Source organism: Mauremys mutica, chromosome 6, assembly GCF_020497125.1.
Source record: "Mauremys mutica isolate MM-2020 ecotype Southern chromosome 6, ASM2049712v1, whole genome shotgun sequence".
Lineage (NCBI taxonomy): Eukaryota > Metazoa > Chordata > Testudines > Geoemydidae > Mauremys > Mauremys mutica.
Window position 1 is genome coordinate 93,729,440 of NC_059077.1, and position 25,475 is coordinate 93,754,914.

Consider the following 25,475-nt stretch of genomic DNA (forward strand, 5'->3'; position numbering starts at 1 on the left):
ATAATGTTGGCATTGGCCATCTCAGGAAGCATTTAACAGAAACACAAGATATCAGCTCTTATGAAGATACAAGCTTCACATATATCTAGTAGACTTAGGGAATGTACACCCATTCTTAAAGTTGTCAATCTAGAGGTTACTCTTACAACTCTGGTTGCTTCTGGAATCCCTGGAGCCATTAGTGGCCAAGAGCATCTTTTGCCATTTCTGCCTAGCTAGGCTTTTGTGACTTTTGTGTTTAGACCTCATCCCAGTAATGCATGTGGGTGGCTTAGAGAACAAATGTGATTCCTAGATGTACAAGCAAAGGAATATTGAGTAGAAGTGGGGTGGGGGTACTATTGTGTATGATATGAGGTGGTTACTGCAATATTATGCCCAGTTCTGGTGTCTGTGCTTCTCAAAAGGATGTTAACAGACTGTGAAGGGTTCAGAGCAGAGCTACAAGAATGATTCAATGTCTGTAAAACCTGCCTTACAATGAGACTAAAAAACCTCAGTCTAGTTTAATCAAAAGAAGGTTAAGAGATGACTTGATCACTGTCTATAAGTACCTACAATGCATGTGGGTGGAATGGCTGGAAGCTGAACTAAAGGTACATAAATTCAGACTAACAATGACAGTAACTATCCATTGGAACAATTTATCTAAGAATATGATGGATATTTCATCACTTGAAATCTTTAAAACAGGATTGCATGACTTTCTGCATGATTTGCTGTAGCTCAACCAGAGATTTTGGGGCTTGATGTAGGAATCACATCATTAAATTTTGTACCCTATGTGATGCAGCACATCAAACCAGATGATTATAATGGTCCCTTCTGACCTTAAATATCTTATGAATCTGTGACTTCTACATTTGCAATGCATATTGCAATGAACTTACCAGGAGTTACCTTTGAAACCAGTCAGCTGCCGACTCATTAGGCATTATTAACTATAGAGAACTTGCTATGTTGTTCTTCAGGAATTGCACTGGCATCCAGGTTGCTTCTGGTATATATTATTGTATTTGAAATCACCAGGCCCCAGATTTCAACTCCTATACTGACATTTTCAAAGCAATCTAGTGGATTTAAACTCTTGTCTTATGATAAAATACATGGAAGATATGTATCTAAATCCTTTAGATATCTTGGAAAATCTCAGCATTGGTGCCAGAGAGTATTCAGTGGAGTGTCCTTTCTGGCCTAGAATTGACTCTTGGCACTGGTCTGACAGAGCTCACGTCTGATCATCTTTAGGATGGTGGTTCCCAAATAGTGCTCTGAAAGCACTTGCTGGTGGTTTTCAAAGGATCTGCATAATTGCAAATTGGAAGGAAGGTGATCATAAAAGGATATCCCTGCTAGAGTCAGATCCACATAATAAAAAACACTAGAAACCATTGTTTTAGGGCATGGTGAAGCTGTTAAGTTCCATTTTTTCCCCTCAAGCCTGGCACTTAGAAAAGATGATAAACTTTTATTAAACTGTGTATATGCCTCTGGGAACATTTCATAGACCCCTGACACCCACTGCCTCCCCGGGCTCCCCACCCTCTCATTGCCCCAAGCTCCCTTTGGCGACCTTACACCCTATGCCCACCACGCTCCTTGCCTTTTGGACTATGGCACCCCCTGACCACGGTGCCTTGGGCAGTCGTCCACTCGTAAGGCCAGCCCTGATTCTGTCAAAAAATAATCCAGACAAGAGGCTCCATCTCTAGTTTTCTAGGCCAGTCACATCATATGACAATCAGAAGGAAAACAGGACTTTTTCTTTTAGTAAGAAACCTCAGAAGCAGCAACAACTGTAAGAGACATGCCTGAATCTCCTTATACTGTAATTTTTTTTCTCTCGTTAATGGAGCTATCCCTAGGTAACTGTGGACAGTGCAACAAGAAGGAACCCTTCAATAGAAATCAAGCTTAATATACATATAGTGTTCATAGTCTTGTGTAGGTTACAAGAGCCTCTGTGAGAGCCACATGTGACACCAACCAAGCCCCATCAGCTTCTATACCCAGATAAAGTCTTGAAGCCTTTCTTTATATGGTGCAGTGGATCCAAAATTAACTATTTGCATGCTGAGGAAATGAAGGTAATCATATGGAATATACAAGAACTATAGTTAGTCTTTTGAATATTCTATGCTTTTGGCAAGTGAACTGAAATGTACAATATTGTCTTATTGTTTATGGGGTTCATCAGGTTGTTAGTTTCAAGATGTACTCTACTGAATGGCCCGGGGAACTGGCTTCATGACTTTTCTTAAATAGTTAGCCATTGAATGCCGTTAGCATTAGCTATGGAGGCAATGTTTTGCTAACTTGAAAATAATTATGCTGAATATTCACCATTTTCTGGGAAGGTTAATTGGGGAAAATGAAATACTGAGCTATGTAACAGAGGTTATTAAGTTGAGTATGTTTCAGTTACAATACAGCCTCATTTCATAGCAGCAAAATGGTACTTTGTGCAAATGTAGCTCTCAGCAGTGCGCTTTTATCCTCTTAATGTTCCAATGTCCAAAGGACCAGGCATGATACACAGACCAGGGTCAACTGTAGCTTCTTAGGATACTGTAGCACTTAAGTCTAGCCCAAACCAGTGATGACTGCAAATGAGTCTGAATGTCCAACAATAGAAGGTCCTTTAGGCAATGAATTTTGATTGTTCTGTTCATAAGAGACTGTGAACTATATGAGGAGAGGAACTTTAAACGTCCCCTGATCATATGAGAGGGTTATTATTCCAGGTCAGGAATGCAATGCATTGGCAATGTGGTGTGACAAATGCTGACAACTATAAAGTAACAATTATGAGGCGAAGCAAACAGCAAGGGCTATATGCAAAATGATTCATTTATAAAATTGTATCAGGAAGAGAAGTGTAACTAAAGTTAATAATTCCTAACATACTGTATAAAGAAAGATGCATCTCTTTGCTCACTAGAGCAATCCAGTTTTCAAACTCCTATTTCTGTGCATGGGCTAGAGCGTTGTCCTTCATATAAGTCTCTAGAACTTTGGGGTGGGGTGGGGGGGCATCTGTTCACTTATGTGTAAACAATTCTTTGGAGCAAGGCCTTACACCCTCTCAAGCGACCTGTTAATCAGTGGTTACATAAGGGGCAATTATTGATGTTTTCAATTTTGAGGCAAATGAAATGAGAGCAGTACTGAATAACTACTGTATCTCATTCTCACTTTCTCACCTTTGAAATATAAGTAGTTTCCACTGACTCTACTAATGTCAGCAACCTATTTGTGGTGAAGGATAGCTGTTTAGAGCTGCCTCTTTCATATAAGCAATAACTCCTTCTATTTAAAGTAATATACCATATGAATTGAATGTTAGCTTGCCTCAACATAGTTTTGTTTCAAACCTGTATTTAATCCCTAGGCTCCTCTAGTTGTATGGAGAACAGTTTATTAAAAAATGTACTTGCGTTTTTATTTATGCAATAAAAGAGGAACATTAATGTCTCAGATGGGGAATTGGATGACTCAGGAAATTGGTAATGGAATACGTAGTCTTTCACCTCTAAGTCACTACCATGAATCCATTCCAGGTAATATATGGAAATCATTAACACGCCATGATTAGTTGGTGCTCAACTACACTTAGAATGAATTGGTAGTCTGTCAGGCAAGTTCCTAGTAGCTAGGTGGCCATGTTACAAAAGTCTACATTCTTTCAATTAATCAGATTCTTTATCAAATTTTCACATATGTTGACCATTCTGTAACACTCGTGAATAAGTACAGAAGCGGGGGGGTGGGGGGGGGGAAGTAGTTACCATGCTCAGGAAATGGTGCTTTATATTTTTTTAAAAGAAATAATAAAGTAGAATCTTCAGAAGTTGTGAATTCTCATGTTTATTACCACAAGTGGACAATGGACCTTATTCTCCATTGCCTGGCACCTTGTGTAGTCATTTATGACTGTGAAAAGTGCTACCAAATCAGCATATTACAGCCACTTTGCCTATCTTACCAGTATAAACTGAGTGCAATGGTAAATCAGGTCCCATATGAGAGTACTAATAAATAGCAATCTCTGCATCATAGAATCTCTATAAAATATCTTCTAAATGTAGAACTGTTTTTGAGAGCACATACAGCTGAAAACATTCATGTAGTTTATCATATCAGTTTGTCTCCAAGGACTAATATGTTTTCAACTTAAAATTGATTTTTTTTCTTAGTCAACATGTGGGAAAGTAATCTATTAGCTGAGTCACATTGTCAAAATGATCTTGAATTGACATTGTAGAATCATAGAGATTGGAGATGGAAGAAATGTGTTAATAGGCCAAATTCTGGACCTTTTTTTCCCACTGAAATGACATTTGATTATTTTAATATAGTATTAGAGGAACTGGAAGCACAGAATGTGAGGCTATATTCTTATTGTTCTCTGAGATACTTATATGCATAACTCTTATTCACATTGATAGGAGTTATCCATATAAATTACTTGCATTTGGTAAATAAATAGACCCATAAGAAGTGGGGGGAAACAGATTTTTATATGTTTCACTTTATAATGTTACCAGACTAGAAGACAACCTATCACTTCTGAGTGAAATTCACTCAAGCCCAGATCCAGAAAGGTATTAAGGCACTAAACCCCAGATGTGTGAGACCCAGGTTTAATGGCCCCCTCTGTCTGACGGGAAGAGAGGATTTGACCTGAGGCCTCCCACAATGCCTCAGGTTAGTTCTCTAACCACTGAGCTGTGGCCTATTCTGATATAGGGCTTCCTTAATCTCGCCGGTTAAGTCTGTTCCACTTTTATATAATAATTAGTCATAGGAGTTGGGGGCCTTGAGCCTAGGACTCCCTCATCCCAGGTCAGTAAGCTAAGTGCCAGACTCTCTCCCACTGTGACCCTCACCCAGTGACTATTTAAGTATTTATCCCAAGTGGAACAGCTTCAAAATGACAGAGTGAAGGGGACCCACATTAGACTATCTTGTAGCCCAGAGGTTAGAGCATGTATGTGAGAGGTGTAGGAGACATCCGTGATATCCTTTCTCCCTCATAAGCAGAGGGGGAATTGAACTTGAGCTTCCCACATCTCAAATGACTGCTGTAACCACTGGGATAAAAGTTAGAAGGCAACCACTTTCTCTGCACATTTTGTGTGGAGTGAGGCAGGTGCTTAACTTATTCAGAAACATCAGCACCTAAGCCATCTGACTGCAGAAGAGGGGTTCTCATTTGTAGATCACAAGTAGAGATAGGCGCCTCCCTAAAGCCCAGACTTAGACACCTAGCTCCATGAGAGGCGTGCGGCTTAGGATACACACCTGTATTCAGCATCTCCTATTGGCTAGCCTAGGTGGCACACTGCTTATCGTGCTGGCTTTTGTGGATCTCCTTTTTAGGTAACGATCCCTCCCTATACATTGTAGGTATCTAACCCAGTCTTTGTGGACCTCATTCTTTTCCCAGTGATTTTTCTCGGTAGCTAAAGGATAGGCATTGCAATACTGCATGTTGCCACACCTAAGTCTCTTTGTGGATTTGGGCCTCTGAGCAAAGGACTAGCACAACTCTATGTACCTCTTCAGCCTTTAACTTAAGGCACACTTGGGATTTAAATGATGCATGGGTCTTGTGCTGACACTCTGTAAAAGGGTGAATTTCACACTGACATTTGTTGTTATGAAAGAATATAAAAAAATGTTAATTTTTCAATTCATTTTAACAACATTGATTAATGTGAGAAGCTGCATATTGAATAATGCAAACTACCTCCATTTGACTTCTACTGTATTCTACTACATTAGACTCTTTCTTAAATCACATGTCACTCCTTTTATGTCTAATTCATTTTTAAATGGTCTCCTATCGTAATCTCAGGGAATAAACCACTTTGTTTAAAACCCTTCATTTAGAACTCCCTCTGTTTTATATAGATGGTTCTAAAGCACATTGGGTCTCATGATGATAATGAGTATCATCATAACATTCGTCTTACACAAAACCCTAAAAAAATTGGTTTCCAGGATCAGTTTCAATAAGGTGATATGTGAGATATGTAGCAAATGTATTTTAGAGCCTGGAGAAAATACTTGCAACAAGATTACTAGGTGTAATTTTAAAAAAAACCAAAACTGTGGAAGGGAGTAATTTCTTTCCTAATATGACATCTTAGAGAAGACAATAGGTGTTATCCCAGATATGGGCAGAGATATGAATAAATTGCCATCCATACTGAAGCCGAGAAAGAGATGTCTGTCTGTGGAAACTAGGACTTGCTAGAAAACAAGAATTTGGTTTAGTGAAAAACTGAGGATTTGGAATTCTATATCAGAACGAAAAACACAAGAGCGAGAGAGAAACGCCCCCACCCCAGAACAACCAATTGCTCAGGGCAGTTAACCACTTCCAGGATGTGGGAGAGGTGGGTTCATGTCCCTGTTCTGCCTAATTCAGAGCAGGGATTGAAGCTGGGCTATAGAGTCAGTATCTCAGTCTCTTTTGTTGGAACTGTTCCATGTTGTATAAATAACTAAATATTAGTTAGGGCAGAGAGAGAGACTGACTCAGTGGCCTGCTGGTTAAGTCACTGGGATGTGCCTGAACTGCAGCCAGAACTTGAATCTGAATCTCCCATATCCCAGCTGAATGCCCTAGCTATTGGACTATTGGCTATGATAGGTAGCTCTTGCTTTCTCTCTCTCTGACCAGAAATTCCATCCTGGACTGGAGAAATCTCCTGATGAAAATTGCATCAAAACAGATATATTTCCATGCAAATTTTTGATAATTCAGCATTTCCTGGCAAAGAAAGATTTTGTTGACCTATTGTCAACCAGCTGTAGTGGGAAGTGATTTAAATGTGGCATGAGACAGTGTATAATATATAACTGAAGTTAAAATGTTCTCACTCGAAGCTAAATTAGATTTATCCATGGTTATCATGTTTTATTTCACACGTATCAAATGGATATGAAGAACAGAGTTTGGTGGAGGAAGACTCAAATGAGGGGATGTCTATATTTTACAATTCAACAGCTTTCAAATTATTCAAAGCTGCTGATGAATAAACAAAACAAAGCAAACCACCAAAACCACACACTTGTCAGTGATCTTTTTTTAATGGTCTAATTAAAAAGAAGGAAAATGAGCTGTTGGGAGGATCTGCTTTTTTCCAGCCATGAGAGAGCATAGGAGAGTAGCAGTGGGGAAGAGAGTTCATTCCAATTTCCTACTTAATCTCAGAAGTGTAGAAACCAAAGGGGAAATCAATACTTTAACTGGGGAGAGAAAAGTGTAGGTAACATATGTTCCTTCTCCCATCTGCCTTGTTCTCTGCCTTCCTCCCCTCACAGTCCTCCCCACCCCACCTCTCCCAGATGCTTTATTCTTTTTTTTCCCCAACCAACAACTGTGAGGTAAAGAGAGTGGTATATTCATATATATACTCCCTCCCATCCATGATTCAAGCATTGGCTAAGTGTGCAGAATGTAACACAAATAAAGCCAAGCATGGACATGGATTGGAATTTCATCAATAGCTCTGTCTGGATTACAATGACCAGAGGCTCAATCAATCAGAATAAAAACAAAGGGTGAATGTACATTAGAGGTGAAATCCTGTTTAGTTAATTGACAGGCAAGGCAGTATTTGGTAGAGAAAGTGATTCTCGAAAGTTTGCCCTTTAATTTTTCAGATAACCTAAATTAGAGGCCTCCATTTTGTCCAAGGGAGTAGTGGATTTTAGAGTGCAAGACCCTCCACTGAGAACACAGGGCCAGATTCTCTGGTGCAAATCTGCATACCCCCATTGACGTCAATGAAGCTATGCTGATTTACACCATCAGAGGATATAGCTCACCACTCTCCCACATATACAAACCATGGAACCATCAAGTATCTCACCTGATCTTTTTTGATGGACCAAACCCCACAAAGGGAGAGGCAGTCTTTATAGAAGATTCATGATTCAACCCACAAAGTGCTTTCTAGCTTAAAGTCAACCTCTTCAGCTGTACAATGAAGCTAACTGGAAGACAGTACAGCCTTTGGACAGCGAGGCATAGTGCAAGTCATCTTTTAATTCACCTTTTGTGTAACTCTGGTAGTATCAGGACAAATAAAATATTTTTCACTTAACAATTATATATTACCTTTCATTGTCCCTACTATAATCACATGTCCCAGGCCATGCTGGCCCTGATCCTGCCGCTGGCTGTGAATAGGTGAAGCCTGACATTCACGGTACCACAGCATATTATCCAATAGTTGCAGAGACACTAAAATTGCATACTGCATTCTTGACCTGTAGGCTCAGTATTTCTATGCTTTTATTTACATTGCTTTAAAGGGTTGATTAGACAGCTGGCAGTGCAGCAAAGTCTCTGTCTGTCCACCAAAGTGCAGTAGCACAGATAGTGTCCTCCTTCTGAGAAGACCAGGAAGTTATTTTTCATTCCACAGCCTTTAGTCACAATCTCTAATGTCACCCCCCATCTCCTATAGTTATATATTTTTATCATTGTTCTGTTATCCTCTGTTTCTGATAGCAGTTTGCTTTTATAAAGGATTATTAGCTCAGGAGCTTGGGCACAGAAAGCAGATGTTGTAGTGGATAGCTTCCTAGGATGCATGTTGTTCACCTTGCCTTTCTTTGTAAGAATACAGGCTCTGCCTCAGGACAAATGTTCTCTGGGTACCAAGCGCAGTAGGCAATGACTCCCCTCCCTCTCATCACTACATTCACAAGATACTGTCAACACAAACTTGTCATTGCAATTTGTCACTCATCTTTGTTGCCCATATCTCAGTGAAGTCTCCTTTCCCCAGGCCACTGCTATAGGCTACCTGCTGCAGCCTGGGAAAAAAAATCTCTCAAACATAATAAAGGAGGTAGCATGACAAAAGAGCCAGCTAATGGCCAAACCTATTTCTGTCAGTCTGCTGGTTCTGAAATATAAACAAAACTGATGGTAAGGGGCATGCAGTTGCTGGTACTGTGTTTACTGCTGTGCCTGGCACCACTGTGGTACCATCCAGGAAAATGACTGCCTAAAGGAGAGCATAATGGTTATCAGTCTGAAAGTGCCCGTGATATGATTGGACAATACTAAAAGAGCCCACTCTACCTCCCTTTGCCTTCTCCTCTCGCCCTGTTAAAGAACTCCCAGTAGATAGAAAGAAATACTGGATATTTCCATTCTGAACCTGCATACTCCCAGCAAAAATAACCACTTCGGCTCCAGAGATGCCTTTGGTATTATAATTAGAGGGTGAGTAAGAGACTAGAGAAGGAATAGCGGTCTGAAGCTCAGAACAACTAGTGGCTCAGGGAGTGAAAATGAGGCAGAGATAAGAATGAAAGCACCCTTATTTTCTGTGAAGCAAATATAAATTCTCCCACCTCTCCTCTACACCCATCCCTAAACAATGGTCTCCTTCTGGCTAGCTAGTAAATAATCCCTTTTAAAGCTAAAATCTGGGTACCAGGTATGTACAGTTGCATATCCCTATCTGCACTACAAAACATTACCACAGGTCATTTGTACTACTAAGAATTAGCTTGTAGGGGAATCCATTAGAGAGAAAGTCCAAAGCAATATTTCCAATAAGTTACATTATTTTTCCCCGCTGCTTTTATCTCCTGTTCTACCAATCCTCCTGCTTCAGGGTGTAAGCTGATTGCTAACTGGGGACAGAATCCCTCCCACAATTGTATAGTACTACAAATTAGATGAATTATGGAGTTATATGATTCATCTGAAATCTCCAGTACTAGCCACTGTCAGAAGTAGGAAGATTATACTGAGGAGATAAATAATTGGTCTAGTCTTGCAAGTCCTATGTTCCCTATGACAGAGGTTCTGGGTACTAACAAGATGCTAGTCAGCAATAAGACTCTGCCTGTGGATTTCATATTAGGTCTGCTCTGGTCAATAAAAAATAACCTGGGGGAGGGGAGGAATTCCCTCTGTTTATTTTTCACTGTTCTTAATTAAAAAAATGAATAGAAATGCGAGATGTTTGCCTACAGTTTTATTTTCCGCAAGTCCTGCTTGCACGGGGCAGGATGGCTCAGGAGATTTGGGTTCAACATTTATAGCAGCACTCTTTATAGCTGCTCCATAAAGGATCATTGTGCATTCATCCTCCCACATTTCCCTTCCAGACCACGCTACAGGATTGCAGTATGGCCCTGAGTCTGTCCACTGACTGTAATGGGCTTTGCATCAAGTTTGATGTGCCTGGGTCAGTCAGGATCTCAACTTTACTAAGGCCATGCAATGCTACTGGCTGCATTAGCCCAACCCCCACCATCCCCCACAATCTACCACTCTGCAGAATGCCAGGGCTGTATTTTGCTCTTTCCCTGCATGCAAACAGAGTAACAAACCCAGGTTTTAAGCAGTGGCAGAGCCGCGGGTGGAGGTTGGTAGAGATGATGGGTCCTTGGTGGTGATATCTTTAGTTATACCTATTGGCTTGGAAAGGTGCCACACATACACCTACAAGCTGGTGGGGAGAGCATGTTTTCCACCCCGCACCCCTGCCTCCCATTGGTTCTACTACTATGTGAACATTGGGAAGAAACTCCTTGAACCCTCTTGGGTGTGGCCCCGTGTATTAGCACAAAACAGAGCAGAATTGTGCCCTGTACTAGCACTGTCTCTCCTATCTTACCCAAAGGTTATAAAGAGTAATTAATGAGCAAGGCAACAACATAGCAGGATGTGTTTGTAGCAGGAAGAGTCATAAAAAGAATAATTGTCAGACAATGTATCTCTTCTGCCAATGTCTCTTCATATTCTATTAATGGCAAATCCCTCCATGCCAGATGCCTGCCTCCTAACGCTGTTTCACATGGGACATGTTTAGAAAAGGGAGGGTTTGCCTCTACTCTGCTTTTCAGTCACTGTTTTATGTGGCATTGCTAGCTAGATTATTCCCCAGTGAGACGTGCTAGCACTAGTACAGTACCCAGTAAACATTCAAAATGAATATTTGTGGGTAAACCTGTCAACTGTAAATCACTTTTCGTACCTTCAGGTGCAAACAGGTTGCAATATTTCAGCTCTGGTACATTTTTTTTTTTATTCAGTGACAGCCAGAGTGCACTGTCTGCTGAGGTTTTTTTGGCTTTTATTTTTTAGTTAAGTATGTGCCGTTCTTTCAGATATAAACTCTTCTGGCAGTATAACAATAGAAATGCATTAAGCAACTTGTCTGCTCTCAGCAATGACAAATGCCACATGTCTGAAAATATTGAAGTCTTGTTGGATGCAATGTGTGTAAATACTCAAGTGAAATCCTTATGAAACTTGAATAAAAAAAGGACATGTATTGTCTGCCCTTCTCCTGTTATAATCCTCCCCTTCTCCAAAGAGATCTGATAATTATGCTTCTGTCAGGTAACTTCATATTCAGTGAAAGCATCATATCTTAGTTGAATCACGCACGCGTTATAGTTCATCCCGCTAGTTCTTAGATTTAGAAAACCCTGTGTCTTTAAGCCAAAGGGACAAAGGTGCTGGTGAAACAAGTGTCAAATGATTAGAACCTTGCACTAGGCCGGCCTGCTCTGCTCCAGGCAAAATTACCTGAGGATGGGCAGGTTGCTACCTACAGAAAGGCTGCATTAATCTCTGCCACAAGCTCCAGATGAGTTCTGCTGGTTGAAGCTGCCTTGTATATATACTGAATAATCACATCCCACCAGCACCCAAAGCACTCCTTCTCCTCCTTAAACAGATTTTCTGCCACTGTAGTCCTCTGTTAGCAGTACTGATAATACATTTTGTTAAACTCTGATCTACAAACATTGCAACATCTGTTTTCTGTACTTTTGCATCTGCATAGCGGATATGGCATCAGTACTACAGATAGTAATTTGAATGTAGTAGATGAGGGAATAATAATGCACCATATTGTGACATAATTCCTAGGAATGCTGTAGTTGAGACACAGGAGCGATAAAGTGGGTGAGTGAGGTAAAATCTTTAATTGGACTGACTTCTGTTGGTGAAAGAGATGCTCTTTGGAGCTTACACTGAGCTCTTCCTCAGGTCTGGGGAAGATACGCAGACCGTCATACAAGCTCAAACAGATAAGGAGTTAACACATGTTGCAAGAGACCATGAAAGATCAGATATTAAGTGATTGTTGGGGTGATAGGTGACAACTAGTGGTGTGAAGTCAGAAGGTTTATTTTTCTCTTGTATTGAAGCAGGTTATCCTAGGGTATTTGTGTGGCCCATTAATTGATACGATTCATTTCTCTGGTGGAGTGTCCTTGTTTGGTGAAGGTGGTTTTCAGGGTGTTAAGGTGTGTATCTCAGACTTTCTCCTCAGAGCATATTCTGTGATATCTGAATGGCTGGCTGTAGATAACAGAATTCTTGGTGTGTTTAGGGTGGTTATTGGATCTGTGAAAATAGGTGTGGTGATCTGTGCAATTTTTGTATATAGTTGTCTGAAGGGTTCCATTGTTGAAGCTGATCATGATGTTCAGAAAGCTGATGCTGGTGTGGGAATGTTCTAAAGAAAGTCTGGTTGATGTGGGGTGGTGGTGGTAGTTGTGGTAGAGATCTGTGAGGGAGTTTAGGTCACATGTCCAGAGGATGAAAATATCATCAATGCATCCCAGGTATATCATTGGTTTCATGGTGCATTTGTCCAGAAAGTCTTCTTTGAGGTGACTCATGAAGAGGATACATACTGAGCCATTATTACAGATATAGCCGCCGACTTCCATTCTGCCCAGTGGGTGCTCAATCCCCTCTCCACCCCGGCCCCGCCCCTGCCCTGCCTCTTCCCACCATGCACCGCCCTTGCCCCACCCCCATTCCACTCCTTTCCCAAAGTCCCCACTCCACCCTGCCTTTTCCCACCCCAGCCCCCTTACCGCCCCCCTTTCCCCCAAGTCCATGCCCCTGCCCCGCTTCTTCTCTGCCTTGTCCCCTGAGTGCACTGTGTCCCTGCTCCTCCCATCCCTTCCAGAAAGTCCTAATCCCCGCCAAACAGCTGTTGGGGGGGAGGGAGCGCTGGGAGGAGGGGCAAGAATAGAGACACAGCATGCTCATGGGGGGACAAGGAGGTGAGGATGGGGGAGTTTGTCTGCTGGTGGGTGCAGATCACATTTGAACCACTGCACTGTGATGCTTGGGTAAGGAGGTACTTCAGCCTATCTTTGGGCATCATCAGCTGATGGACCCACTCTGTAATGGCTATCTTTAAGTGTAACACACATTGTAATTATAATACAACAGACCTCATATTCACTGGCATAATGAATATAATAGGGAAAAACACTGCAGTGTTGAGGGTTAGATTTGATGTGTTTCAAATATATATTAAAGGATACAAAGCTTTGTAAGAATGTAATAGGAATGTTTGAGAATAGCCATGTCATATTATGGTGATGTTTAAGCATATTTACTGCAGTTCTTATGACCAACTTCTACTCAAGTGTACACACAGACACAAAAAGCCCCAGCAATCAATGTGTATTATATATTACAGTAAGAAATGGGTCCTGCAAGCACTTTGCACATAGAATGCCAATGAGTCACTGAGAGGCAAATTCAGCTCCTTAACAGCCATGGAGGGTCCCTTGGCAGCAGAACAAGCGAGGTTTTTGTCTTTATTTTCTAGGGTTTCTGTAGCATATGTCACTGTAGTGCTTCCCAAGTAAATTTAGATATACATGGCAGGGTCCCTAGTAAATTTGGTGGAGTCTTTTGCTAAGCTCCTTCTCTGGTATAGGTGTAGATCTATAATCTCTTTCTTCTCCTCCCATCCTTCATCATTCTGGTTATGGTAGAAATGCTTTCTCAAAGGAGGGTTCCAACGTGTCCTAAAGAATTTATACTCTGTATATTAAACAGAGCTATATTTGTTCTTTTATGAAGAGGAGTCTGTAATTTAGAAGTGGTGATTCCTAAAACATTTCTTAGCAATCAAACAGCAAAGAGGAAAACCCATCCCATATTCTTTTAATTTTGCTTCTTGGTTATAAATATGTTTAATGCTTTTTAATAATTTTGTCAATAGAAATATCACTTGCAAGCTTTTTTAAACTCAACAAAAGTATTGTTATTGCAAAGGCGATAATGAAGTATATGTTGAACTACTATTGAATTGTGTTGTTATGATTGTACTTGGTATGAAACTCTACATAGAAAAGATTACATACAAATAGGCTTTTCCAAATGACTGCACTAGAACGGTCTACATCAGCTACACCAGGACAGTCATTTAGGGTGTTGTGTGGGTTAAGCACTCTCTCTCTTATATCTAGAGAACACTTGCAGGAAAGCTGACTGCAATAAACATTGGTCATAGCTGAATCTGTCTGACGAGCTCCTTTGTGTTGCAGAGCAGCTGGACAAATGGAGGGTTAACACACAGATCTGTCTAGTTTTTTTCACGCACAGTACTGTTGGAGGTCTTGGAGAATGTACACTGTTAGCTCTGACACTTAAATTGAATGCTTTTAAGGAGTGCTGAATGTTTAGCAAAGAAATCCTTTCTCCAAAAAGTTAATTAAGCAGTGAAATTAAATTGATATTAACAAAAACAAAATTAGATAGTTTGACTAAAATCATTTATCTCTTCAATTGTTCAACTTTCCCTCTCTTGGATCTTGGCATTTTATATCACTAGTGTTCCTATCATCTTAGAACCAACCAACCTGGATACGTCCTTTGAACTGGGTTGGATTGTTTTTGGGGAGATAGGGGGTTTAAAGGCATGATAACACAAAACAAACATTTCAGACCTTTCTTTATGATATAAAAGGAGCAAAAATTAACATGAAACCTACTTTTTCTCCCTTTAGAGGTCACCTGTAAGCAAATATTAGAAAATATTAATGAGAATTGTTACTGAACTCATAAAGTTGATTATTCTGACTGTGCTACACTCAATCTGTCATAGAACAGAAACAACATCAATTGACTCAACGTATCCAAACAAAACTAACCAACACAGCTTGAATACTGGTATAAAATGGAGTGTTCACAATCTATGCAAAATTATTTGCAGAAATTATACAATACATAAAAGTTTCTAGTAAGATTCAAGAAAATCTTAACGTGCTTGGACAAAAACAGTAAAAGAGGCACAATTCATCAAATTATTTGCTACAAATGATTTGCCCAGCTCTACTACAAAGAGAGGTTGCGAAGCAGTTGTAGTTGAAGCAGAACAAGGATAGACTTGACATCCATCTATTAAGGATCAGTTAGGAATAATTAAATCATGATTCAGGGCATATTAGATTATCTCTTCCAAACAGGTGGTTATATTATTCTTTCCCCTTTGACCTGAGCAGTTAGCCATTATTTGGGGCTTTGCTGGGTAGTTTCTGTTAGGAGGAGAAATTGACCATTCAAGTCAGGTATTTATTTGGTGCAATCCTGTTTCCTTACAAAGAATATATAGAAAGTCCTGTTACCCTGAACACAGTAGTAATAAAAATTATCAGGAAGATTGCTTGCTCAAAAATCCCCAATTTGTCTGCCACTTTAGCATGTTCTGTACCCTAGGAACTCTGTCTTTGTTTCCTCTGATGTCCACATTCACAACTGCTACTCTGGTTTTCACCTGGCTTTCTGGGCTTTCTGCCTCTTCCATACACACAACTTGCCAAACAATCCCTTAGCCCCTGCATTTGCAACCAGTCCCAGGAAAACTTCTCTTATTCTCTCTCCTTTAGTCTTTACTCAGGCCGTGCCATGTGACCCAGTGCTTTGGATAGTGACTTATATTGTTTCCAGCTCTCACTATATAATAAGGGGTTACCTGCCCCTTCTATTTAGCCTGAATTAAAGGTGCCTAGTACACCCATTGACTTTAAACAGGTCAGCGATTGTCATCTATAGATCAAAAACCTGCTTGATGGCACCTGTTCACACCTTCCAGCCCAACAATATTTATTACAGTAACACTTTTAATGTGTATAAGAGTGCATTAATAAAGAAAATACTTGTTTTTAAAGTATGTATATGCTGGATGAGCACTAGACTTGTGGGTTCTTCTTGAAGTTCTGTACATGGCGCTGGGAAATTCACTTCACCTTTCTGTGCCTTAGTTTCTCCAGCTCTAAGATGCATATAATAATGTCCCCCCTCTTCTGCAGAGAGAGGTTTACAGTTACAAATTAAAAGTGCTATACAGGAACCTGCTCCAGAGCCTGTTAAGATTAGTTGAAAGACTCCAACTGTCCCTAATAGGCTTTGAATCAAGCCCCAAGTGCTAAATATTATTTGTGTGTGTATTATTTGTTGTGTTTGGAATAGGGGACATTTTGTCCAGTTTATACTTTGTGAGATGATCTGCAGAAGTTAGTTATTTTGGGATTAGTTTATTTACTGTAAATATATGTACAAGTGCCTAGATCTTCAGCATAAGCACTTTTTAATAAATTTGAAGTAATCAAATAAATTTAACTAGAAGAATAACCTTGCTGTTGTAATAAACAATACAAGTACAAGGAGCCTGCAGATGGTGAATTAGGTTTTTCTTTTTGAGAGAGTGTGTGGTCTATGGATAGGGCACGGGAATCAGGAGATCTGGGTTTTACTCCTAGCTCCACCAATGACCTGCTATGTGACCTTGTGCAATTTGCTTAATCTCTCTTTTTCTCTCCAACACTGTATCTGTCTTGTCTTTAGACACTGTGAGCTCTTCAGGACAAGAACCATACAGTGTGAATGTACAGTAGTTAATGCAATAGGACACTGATCTGTGTTTGGGACATTAGCCATTACTGTATGTGACAGGGTCAGGCCAGATGGCTACAGGAGAGTGATAGAAGGCAGATATATTAGCCCCAGGTTAAATAGGTCCCCTTTCCCTGGGTAAGGTAACAGGGAAGGTTCCAGAACAATCAGGAACTTTCTGGAAACAATTAAGGCAGGCTAATCAGAGCACCTGGGTTTAAAAAGAAGCTCACTTCAGTTTGTGTTGCGCGTGTGAGGAGCTGGGAGCAAGAGACGCAAGGAGCTGAGAGTGAGAGTGTGCTGCTGTAGGAAGGGGGAATACAAGCATTATCAGACACCAGGAGGAAGGTCCTGTGGTGAGGATAAAGAAGGTGTTTGGAGGAGGCGGTGGGGAAGTAACCCAGGGAGTTGTAGCTGTCATGCAGCTGTTACAGGAGGCACTATAGACAGCTGCAATCCATAGGGTCCTGGGCTGGAACCCGGAGTAGAGGGCAGGCCCGGGTTCCCTCCAAACTTCTCACCTCCTGATCAGACACAGGAGGAGTTGACCTGGACTGTGGGTTCCACCAAGAGGGGAAGATCTCTGAGGTGAGCAAATCCGCCAATAAGCACAGGACCCACCAAGGTAGAGGAGGAACTTTGTCACATGTAATACAAATTATCAGAATGACTTTTTGCATATGTGTGTTCTACACCCTGAATTATGGTTTATATAATATGATCAATGCTGTACACATACATAATAGCATTGTTATAATACACATCTGTGCGCTATGTACTATATATATATATATATACACAGTGTGCATATATATCATATTCCATACAAATCTGCAATATCCTGCAGTGTTAATTATAGAAGAAGGGCTTTTTATTTTTTAAATTCAAATTGATTTTTAAAGGATATTTTTCCTGATGTGCTAGACACTTGTATATGAATTTACTACATACCACATACCAATTTAAAATCAGGCACCGAGCCTCCAAACACCTATGCATGTGAGTAATTCTGTGAATGGGACTCAATGTATGTAAATTTACTCTCAGAGCCATTAAGTCTGGCGCAAAATATAGCCCCAACCAACAAAATACAAGTCAGTCAATTGGACATACATCCATTTGACCACCCAAGTTTTCACCAAAAGCCCTGAGAGGTACATGAGCACTAAGGTACACCTACACTGCAATAAAACACCCCCGCTGCTCTGTGTCAGCTGACTTGGGTTTGTGGGGCTCAGGCTGCAGGGCTATAAAATTGCAGTGCACATGTTTGGTCTTAGGCTGGAGTCCAGGCTCTGGGACCTTCAGACACTGGGCTCCAGCACAAGCCTGAATGTCTACACATCAATTTTATAGCCTGTGAGCCCAAGTCACCTGACATGGACCAGCCATGAGTGTTTTATTGCAATGTAGACGTAGGACTGCAGGGAACTCCGGAGTCATCAAGTCCAGTCTGCCTTGAAGGTCAGGCAATATTTGCTCTGTTTGGACTTCAGTTTAAGGAGGTCTTGCTGGTTTGTAAAACAAACAAATTAAGAGAGAGGAGAAAAAAATGCAGACAAGTGAACTTGAAAATGAGAGAGAGAGAAACAAGAATTGTTACATTCATGTACGCTCTTGAAGTTAAATGCTCAAATATACCAAATATTCAATTTGAGCTAATTCGTATAAATTAAAGTAAATATCCACTCTTCAGAGCCTAAGGAAAAGCTCCCTCTTGTTATGTTTGGTAGCATGAATCCACTCTGTAAAAGCAGTTCTTAGATGAACTGCACACACTGTGGCAGAAAGTGAAGTTGCCTCACTACAGGGTCAAAGAGAAGGCAGCACTTTGGAAACAAAATCAGTTCAGTTTCCTCTCCCTCCGCCCCTCGTGGTGTTTTGTTGTTTTTATCCGGATATTGAGTACTGAAGGCTTTGGGCCAAATTTTCTTCTAGTGTGAAGTGGTGCAACTTTGACTTCAGTGGACTTGTATCAATATACCCCAGCTGAGAATTTGCTTACCCTGGGTAAGGGGGGAAATAGATCTAATATCTAGCTTTTTCAGAAATATTGCATTCCTTTCCAAGGTACAGCATTTTTCTGGAATATATCAGCAGAATCTACATGGTTAACGCTGATGCAAGCTTTATGGTGTAGCCTGTTGAAAGCTGCAGAATCCTACATCATCCTGAAGGCTGTAGAAAAACAATTTTTTCAATTAAAAAAAAAGTAATGAAAAGCTTTTAGGAACAAAACATAATTGAACAACTTTTTTTTACTTCTTTTTTCTATCTTTCCTATTGATATTGCAAGGAGAATCATGGCTAAAGAATATTTCTGAAACTTGCAGTCAATGAAAAAGGAAGCAATTAAAAAAAACAAAGCCACACACAATGTTTCCTCCCTGGGGAGAGAAAAAGAAAGGGACAACTACATGTGACAGATAGTCATGTCACTCAGTACACTACAGAAAGGCACTCTGATACCATGGTGATGGGTATCTGTATAAGAATCTGATTTTAAACAGAGTATATGCAATAAATATATATATAATACATATGATTTGGTTCTGCCATCTACCTGTTTGCTCTGTTAAACTTGCAACCTTTTACAACAGCTGCAATTCTAATTAATGTTATACTATACATTTAAGAAAATATTTGGTAAATGACAAAACTCTTTGGCCAGAAATGAAAAGAACATGCTCACAACAAAATAGAATGGTGTGGCGTCGACTTGCCTTTGTGGAGGGACGGACGAGGACAAGCCGGACAAAGGTGACTTGGTAAATTGAGTTAAATGATCAGTGTAATGTTTTGAACATTTTTGGCTTACCTGTTTCTTTTTTAAAATTTATTTTTAATGTTTTTAAGCTAAAGAAATAGACACCACTAGACTTCTTGAGGAAAGAATTGTCTTTGCTGCTCAGTCTCAGAGAAAGGGGAAGTTTAACAATGACACTTCAAAGGCTAGGAGATTAGTTTGTGGCTGATTTTGGCTACATTGATGTGTTCAATAATAATAGCCATGCACGTTTGCAAAATGTGCACATATGAGAACTGTATAAACATTGTTAAATGAAAGACTGCTGCATTAAATAATATGACCTTGCTACCTTTTAGTTGCAGTCTTAGAGTGCAAACTTGTTTTAATTAGCAGTCAGCAAGCAGACTGTAACTTCACTGAAGGAGCATTGAAGAATCACTGCCTATTAACAACCCAGCGGTAAGTAAGCCAGCACAAATACTTATAACCAAATAGTGTGCATTTCAGGAGTGGAGAGGATTAGCTATTGGGCACACAACACAGTGGAGGAAATTGCTTTATTCCCAGTACTGCTGGGTACCAGGAGGCAATCACTGTGCCTCCAGCCCATTAACAGCATTCAGAGTGTTGCTTCCCATAGAAGGGGTTATTGGCTAACCACTGGGTGACCAATTAAATGCTATGAATAAGTCCCAAACCAAACAGCATGGGGCCTGTTTGTGGCACAGTGGTATCATTACTAAAGTGAAAAACTTGATGAGAAAGGAACATATTTAATTATAGAACTATACAAATGGCTAATTAGGACCATAAAGTGAAATGAATGACTTTCCAGTGGATTTTTGAATGTTACTGATAACTGCTCAGCTTCTTTGGAGACCATGAAAGTGATCTACACCTCCAGCCTGCATGTCATGGTAATGGATGGATCTTCATTATAGGAAACTTGTTTGACCTGATTGCTCAGGTAGCATGGGTTCTAAAGACAATCCTTGATTCCTTTCACTGCAAGGGTTCCTCCACTTCAACCCCCTGGTCTGTCATGAGTTCTGCTTGCTTTCACAGTAGTTCTTATGGGTTTAAAGGCAAAAACATTATCTGCAGTAGCAACTCCCTATCACTTGCAAATCAAAGCACAAAAGAGTTGCACTAATTTTCTTGCAACAGAGACTCATGCTTAGTTTTGTCCTTTAAAATCACAAACTAGTTCAAAAGAAGTCTTTCTCCTTCACACCCATCCCCAGATCTTGCAAACTCACCCACCTATACAGTTGCTGAAATCTGTATTGCATATGACAAAGATTTCTTTAAATTAATTAGCCTGGCTTCCGAAAGAGAACCTGAGGCTTAATGATTTCTTAATGAGAGGAGAACTTTGAATTTCTTCACTATGGAACATCTTCTGTTCTGTTTTAGAATCTGGCAGAACTAATTTTTAAACTGAGCTTATTTCCGTCCACAAAAGTACCCAGAGGCCTACAGAAGTTTGGATTTTTTGTGAGCAGTCTGTCCTATTATTATATTCGTGGCCTACCATATACTGGTGCCATTTACTCGAAAAAATAATATGAAGGGGTGGAGGGATAGCTCAGTGGTTTGAGCATTGGCTCAACTCTGCTAAACCTAGAGTTGTGAGTTCAATTCTTGAGGGGCCATTTAGGTATCTGGTGCAAAAATTGGGGATTGGTCCTGCTTTGAGTAGGAGGTTGGACTAGATGATCTCCTGAGGTCCCTTCCAACCCTGATATTCTATGTAGTGTCACCCAGAAGTAGAGGCAAAGAGAAATGAAAATCTGTGTACCCATGATGGACCTAGTCCTTCAAGATGCTGAGGGCTCTAAATGGCAAAGGGACTTACAGGTACCTGAAAGGTGCTCAGAAATTACAGTGATGGTGCCTGTAGAGTACACTGACATCAGTGGAAGTTGAAGGATCTCATACCTTGCAGGACTGGGTCCTATCTGTGGAAGGATGCTGAAATCTTGGGGCAGTAGAGGACAGGCAGATTAATATGTCAGTATACATTTTTTCTAGCCATAAATTGAGCATTGCTCCTGATAATAAACTGGCTTTTCTTTTACCTAATCAGAACTCCCAGTTTCAGAACAAAAGATACCCCACTGATTTCAGACCTTTTCACTATTAAGTATCAGTGCCACAGAATCTGAGAAACATTTTGTATAGTATTTTATGTTTTCATTGTTCAGCATACCACTGTGTCTCAACCATATCTACCTAAGATGTCCATAACGTATTGTCGCTCCTTGCTGGTCACCATTTCCAGTTGCCAAACATCAACTGAATTAAAAGTTCCAATAAAGAACATTCTAAAAAAAATTCCACCTTCCTAGGATGCCTTGTTACCCTAATGAAATATGACTTTTTGACCCCAGTTGTGGATCTCAACCAAGTACCATGGCAGGTAAAGGAGGGAACAATAACATAATGAAGCTTAAATTCAAAGGTCAGCTGACCCATTTTATGACTCTATTTCAAAGTGATATTAATTACTTTCATTAGCTGTTACACTTTATCAAATTCAGAATTGGTGCCTCGGCTTCTAATTTGTTTTTCCTTCATGAGGGGGATTATGAGGAAGGCTTGCAAGCACCTGGTTGTTTTATTGTTCTGTGGGCCTATAAAAAGAAGTAATTTAAGTAGAAGACTAACTTTTCCCTCTGCAAGAATTAAATAACTTCAAAAAATAAGCAGCAATTCATTCTATAAGTATGAGTCATCCACAAAAACCTAAAATCCACTGGATGAAAACTCTTTGGATTCTGTAACTTCAAGCAAATTTCAGTTCTTAAATTAGATCAAACTTGCCATGAAAATTCCTTCCTCTTCTTAGCTTGGTTCAAAGACATATAGGAAATAAGGAGTCATGTCCATGTAATTATTCATATACATAATAACTGATTTACCTCCTTGGTATAATATTTAAGTCCATACTCCTCTATGAACTTCTTAAGGACCAGGTTCAATCAGGAGGATTTATATGATTGGTTATCATGTAATCAAATGTGTCAGCTATAGTATCACATACTAATTCTTTTTTAAATTCTTTCTAATAAATGGAGAAAATAAACTTGTGAATCTTAAGGTCTTAGCTACCAGCTACCTCCTAAGACCTATCTTAAGTGATAGCAAAGTCATTGACAGCCCCTTATGGAAAAAAAAAGTGCTCTTCATTGAAGTGGATGTCCCTGTTCACTTCATCATTCTCAAGGCAGCATTTGTCTAAACTTTTTTTCACATTGAGCCATAGCTACCTATGATATGGATGGTTACCTTGATTATGTTATGTAATGTTGATCAAGGGATAACAAATATCCCTTGGCATAAGTAATTAAGTGCATACTCAATGGATCCATGCTACTATCGTTAGTTGTGGCAAAAGTTGCACCTCGAGAGCTGAAAACTTTGTCCATGAATATTCATTCACATTTTTATACTAATTAATTTGGCCCATGTTTGCAGTTTTTGCAGACTTTCTAGCAAATGAGAAATAGTTGCTGAAACAGTGAATTTCAATCGAATATTCGAGACTATCATGGAAAGTGTGAGAATTTTTTTACTTAATTGCAAGCATTCACACTGGAAGACTAATTCTAAGAGTTCTCCTTCTCCAGTCAAGGGGAGACACAGACAAGGTGATCAATCAAATCTTAACCATCAAATAGAAATTTTCAAATATTGCACACTCACAATAAATGACACACTCTGTAGGCCTGACATTTTCTACAGAAATAATTTGGTGAACATTTCTGAATAAAACACTTTTAGCCATCTCAAATTCCGGAAAATAGTGATGTTTTCATGGACAATTTGTAAACAGGAAAAGAGGAAAAATTAAAATAAAGTCCTAGTTATGATTTATTCATCCACCTTTATTCATCACTATTAATTGTGGTGATCACAAAATTAAAGCAAACTAAAATTCATTGCCAAAACAAACATTAAAATATTAAGATCAAGAAATTAAGAACACAAGTATGAAAATGTCTAAAGCTATGGTTTTCAGAATACTAGCTCACCTACATCCTATGTCTTTTTATATAGTACTCGAATTAGTCTTTAACTTTGGGATTATTTTGACATTTATGGGATTTATTTATTTTTTGCATTTTACATTGAGTTTCTCTGGTTTTGTGGGAGAGAGGGGTGAGGGAGTCAAGAAAAATCAAGGAAATGAAGAAAGCATACAGCTTAAAGGTGAGCTTAGTCATTTAAATATACCTTAATAAGTAAAAGGTCTTCTACTGCATCATTAAGTCAAAGGCAATATTCAGATTAACTTCAGTGGATGCAGGATTGAGCCAAAATGCTGAAGACATTCAAAACATTCAAGCTGAAGTGGTTCAATATGCATTCAACATTCTAAACTATTTTAGCTCCAAAGTGACATGCAAGCCAGTAGTACGTTCAAGAGTAAACTCAGGTAAACTGAGCTTACCCACTTCTCATTTGGGGAATGTAGAGTTTAGATTAGTTTAACCGCTTCTTCTTTTACTACTACACCACTGCCAAAAAACAAATAGAAAATGTTCTAACATGCAGGTGAACATGCCGAATGCAAAAGTGTTCATACGTTTGAAAATACCAAATCAACGTTCTTCAAACTTGAATTGTTTTTCTTTGCCAGTGAGAACTATAGAATAAGTCAGGTTTGAAATTTCTAGCTTGCACTAGTATCTAGCTTATTTTCTGCTATATGATCTCAAAAGTAGCATCTTTTACGCTTGCATCACTCAAAAGTGGCTCAACCAATTTTTGTCAAACATTATGGGAATAAACACCTCAGCTTTATACACCTCATAGTTCTCTCCTCCAAGAAGCATTTATTCAGTAGATAAGGAGGGTGTGTGGGAGGCTTTTTAAAAAAACCCACAACACTAGCAACCCATGCCTAGCTTTGCTTCTCAGTTTGGGAAGTGCTCAGCTTCGCTGGTGTGAATGTCATCACTTTGCTATGGGGCTCAAATGCTAGCAATAGTATCTGATGTTGCAGGTTATTAATATTCAGTTAAAAAACAAACAAAAAACCCTCTGGTTTTGCAGGTTTAGATGCTACGCCATTTCCTCTATCAGTAGTTCCTGTGAAGGTCTTAGATTTCCTGACTTAGATATCTTTTCCTCCTGGTTTTAAAATAATAGCATAAAAATATGTTTCAGGCTTACATGGTAATAAAATAGGGACTGTCTATACATGAGTCATATTGTTGACTGTACATGAAACACACACTTATGAGACTCAAAATTCACAGAGCTCTCCTTTGCAGAATTTCCACCAGATTGTTCCTTAAGAGAAGTAGGATTTACCCTTCCCTGCCAACACAAGTTCACAAAACAAACACAGGTGAGCTCCCTACACACAGAGATCTGAGGCGGGGCCATCAGAGACCAGGGATGTCTCAACAAAAGCTCTCCGTGCCTGCACTGTTTTCAGGGCACTGCATTCAGGGCATCTACATCCAGGACCTTCACTTTTCCCCTTTGTACCTAACCAGGGATTTCACAGCATGGCAGGTGTATGCACCATAGTTAATGCTGATTCTGTCAGTATTACATCTTGAGTGGAATCCCTGGAGGGTTGGTGTGGGAAGGTTTGTAGAGGGAGAACTTGTTCTGCTAGCCCAACCCTTTTCCCCTCTTGCAGAATTTGATCTCCAGAGGGGAGCTTCCTTATGGTCTTTGGGAAGGAGGAAATGATACAATGACCCAATGCACCCCTCTATTCACTATTGTAATAATCTTTGTACAAAATGTGCCTTGTGAGGTGCCATTTGAAAACTAATAATTTAGTGGTGAAAGATGAGTAGATAAATTATATGTAAAGTTATGATTTCCCCATGAGGTTGTTAGCACATATTCAAACTCTCATAGTTCTGCCTAAGCAGAAGTTGTTCAACAGGTCTATCCTAAACAAAGAAATGTGTGTTTACCTCAATTTACATATACGTAGTAAACAAGATCTTTGGGACACCAAGAGAAGGTAAACTGGTTTCTCAAAGGCAAAGGACA